General features: G+C 42.1%; 1 protein-coding gene across 2 annotated transcripts in view; it reads right to left on the bottom strand.

Annotated features, from left to right (window-relative positions):
• Positions 1-3,354, bottom strand: part of LOC106594265 (receptor-type tyrosine-protein phosphatase epsilon) — a 129,532-nt gene extending 126,178 nt beyond the window's left edge. For both annotated transcript variants that reach the window (XM_045687672.1, XM_045687670.1), the window contains exon 1: positions 3,103-3,354. The gene's annotated coding sequence lies outside the window, so the exon portion shown is untranslated. The remainder of the gene's footprint in view (positions 1-3,102) is intronic.

Below are 3,354 nucleotides of genomic sequence, written 5' to 3' on the forward strand. Positions count from 1 at the left end.
ATCCTCCACTAAGGCAAACAGAACAATAACAGGTTGGTTTCTCCCTGTTCAACCCCAAATAAAAGTCTTTCCATCGTATTTTCTACATCCCTTTCTGTGTTATTCATGTACATCTCGTTAAAAATTCTCGGAATAGTTTATGTTCTTACTCTTGACACATCGGTCAAAAATGGCTTTAACTCCCTAATTGGCGTGCCTTTACACCAATCAGCTAGTTCTCCACCCAAACAGGAAACAAGAGAAGCTTCAAATGGAATGTTAAATGTAGCTGTACCTAGGAGACGGCAGCAGCACAGCATGGGGGCTCTCTGCACCAGAACAATGTGTGTTAAATCCTGGCTCTCCCTCCCAGATACACAGAGAGACAAGAAGACAGGGAGAGCAGCCTCCATGCTGGCAGATAGAGGTCCAGGACAGTACATGGATCCACAGGGAGACAGGAAGACAGGGAGACAAGCCTCCATGCTGGCAGATAGAGGTCCAGGACAGTACGTGGATCCACAGAGAGACAAGAAGACAGGGAGACAAGCCTCCATGCTGGCAGATAGAGGTCCAGGACAGTACGTGGATCCACAGGGAGACAAGAAGACAGGGAGACAAGCCTCCATGCTGGCAGATAGAGGTCCAGGACAGTACGTGGATCCACAGGGAGACAGGAAGACAGGGAGACAAGCCTCCATGCTGGCAGATAGAGGTCCAGGACAGTACGTGGATCCACAGGGAGACAAGAAGACAGGGAGACAAGCCTCCATGCTGGCAGATAGAGGTCCAGGACAGTACGTGGATCCACAGGGAGACAAGAAGACAGGGAGACAAGCCTCCATGCTGGCAGATAGAGGTCCAGGACAGTACGTGGATCCACAGGGAGACAAGAAGACAGGGAGACAAGCCTCCATGCTGGCAGATAGAGGTCCAGGACAGTACGTGGATCCACAGGGAGACAAGAAGACAGGGAGACAAGCCTCCATGCTGGCAGATAGAGGTCCACTATCTTACATATAGTGTATCTACATTGTCACCAACCTCAACGAGGATTTAGTGTTGGGACTTGTCAGTAACAGTTTCACATAGTGTTAATATGCTTAGGCCTACCAGTGATACAAACTGACAATACACATGAACTGTATTTCACAAGCATTGATACTTTATAATGTGAGTTACAGTCTATATAGTAGTTATGTATTGTGAGTTACAGTCTATAAGGTAGTTATGTATTGTGTGTTACAGTCTATAAGGTAGTTATGTATTGTGTGTTACAGTCTATATAGTAGTTATGTATTGTGTGTTACAGTCTATATAGTAGTTATGTATTGTGAGTTACAGTCTATATAGTAGTTATGTATTGTGAGTTAGTCTATATAGTAGTTATGTATTGTGTGTTACAGTCTATATAGTAGTTATGTATTGTGTGTTACAGTCTATATAGTAGTTATGTATTGTGTGTTACAGTCTATATAGTAGTTATGTATTGTGTGTTACAGTCTATATAGTAGTTATGTATTGTGAGTTAGTCTATATAGTAGTTATGTATTGTGAGTTAGTCTATATAGTAGTTATGTATTGTGAGTTACAGAGTTACAGTCTATATAGTAGTTATGTATTGTGAGTTAGTCTATATAGTAGTTATGTATTGTGAGTTACAGTCTATATAGTAGTTATGTATTGTGAGTTACAGTCTATATAGTAGTTATGTATTGTGAGTTAGTCTATATAGTAGTTATGTATTGTGAGTTACAGAGTTACAGTCTATATAGTAGTTATGTATTGTGAATTAGTCTATATAGTACTTATGTATTGTGAGTTAGTCTATATAGTAGTTATGTATTGTGAGTTACAGTCTATAAGGTAGTTATGTATTGTGTGTTACAGTCTATATAGTAGTTATGTATTGTGAGTTAGTCTATATAGTAGTTATGTATTGTGAGTTACAGTCTATATAGTAGTTATGTATTGTGTGTTACAGTCTATATAGTAGTTATGTATTGTGAGTTACAGTCTATATAGTAGTTATGTATTGTGAGTTACAGTAAGGTATTATGGCATGTTTATTCTATGGCTGATTCAATCTGTCACACTTCATCCTTGCTCATCGTAATGGATAATGACAATGACAAGGCATGCAAGCAACGTCTGATTTCCTGCCATGCCTTCTCAGTACACAGTTGAATGTTCCTGGTTGGGATAACTGCAGGCAGGGTACGGAAAGAGATATGGGGGTGTTTGGAGTGACAGTTCGAGGCTCATATCAAACAACATGTTGTGTCGATGTATCTGTATACGTGAAGACAGTCGCTTCGCTCTCGCCCCTGGCAACCAGATGGGTAACATAGGCATTACGTGATATTGGAAGAAGTCTTCATAACTCTTAGTATATACCCCGTGTCAAAATGTGCCCATGCCTGCTCACTGAAGACTGTACCCATAACTGATAGGAAAGCATGTCTCTACCGGCACTCTCTCTCTCTCTCTCTCTCTCTCTCGCTCCTCTCTCTGTATCTCTCTCTCTCTCTCTCTCTCTCTCTCTCTCAGGCCCAGGCTACGGCTATTGAGAAACTTTTATGGGAATACATGAGCTACTTCTGTTGCAACAAACAAAATGAATGAATCAACAGCGGAGGGGAAAACAAGATTGTAGAAGAGGGTGGTTGTAAGAGATGAAAATGCTATGTTGTAAAAAGCTTTGCTCCACTAAACCCACATAGTTGTTACCGTAAAGCCTTTGACAGAAGGCGCCTCAGGTTGAAAGACAGGGAGGGTATAGTAATGCCTCTCTCACACTCACGCATACCTGCCTATCTATGTGCTTTAATAATCAATATCTCTATGCCACTGCAAAGCTATCGCGTTTATTATAATGAAACTGGCACAGACAGCTTGTCTAAATGCACACCGTGTAATTCGTAACGTAGCCTACGTTGAACGCATTCTTTCCATCGATCCATAATGTGAAGGAACGCAATCGGCCGGTGAAGAAAAACACCGCATTTCAATGCTGTCAATTTCTGCCGTTTTTCGCTCGCTAAATCATATGCCACCATGACAACAACAACAGAAAAACACCTTCAATCAACACGAAATCATGCAAAACCCTATTCCTCTTACCGTGGTGGTTTCACAATTATATCCAGTATTCGTGTCCGTGGCTAGAGAGCTCAGAGAGAAACCTAAGGATGGTCATAAACCGTAGCCGACTCCACGGTTTGTTAAATCTTGTCCAGCCACTCATCGAAAATCACCGAGTTATGTTAATGTGAACATAACTGCTGCTGTCAGTGAATCTCCCCGCTCCTCTAGACCCCACTCCCCCTCCCCGCTGTCTGGGCTCGTCTCCCTAGCTGCCGCTACCGGGGAGAG

This window comes from Salmo salar, chromosome ssa01 (genome assembly GCF_905237065.1).
Source record: "Salmo salar chromosome ssa01, Ssal_v3.1, whole genome shotgun sequence".
Taxonomy (NCBI): domain Eukaryota; kingdom Metazoa; phylum Chordata; class Actinopteri; order Salmoniformes; family Salmonidae; genus Salmo; species Salmo salar.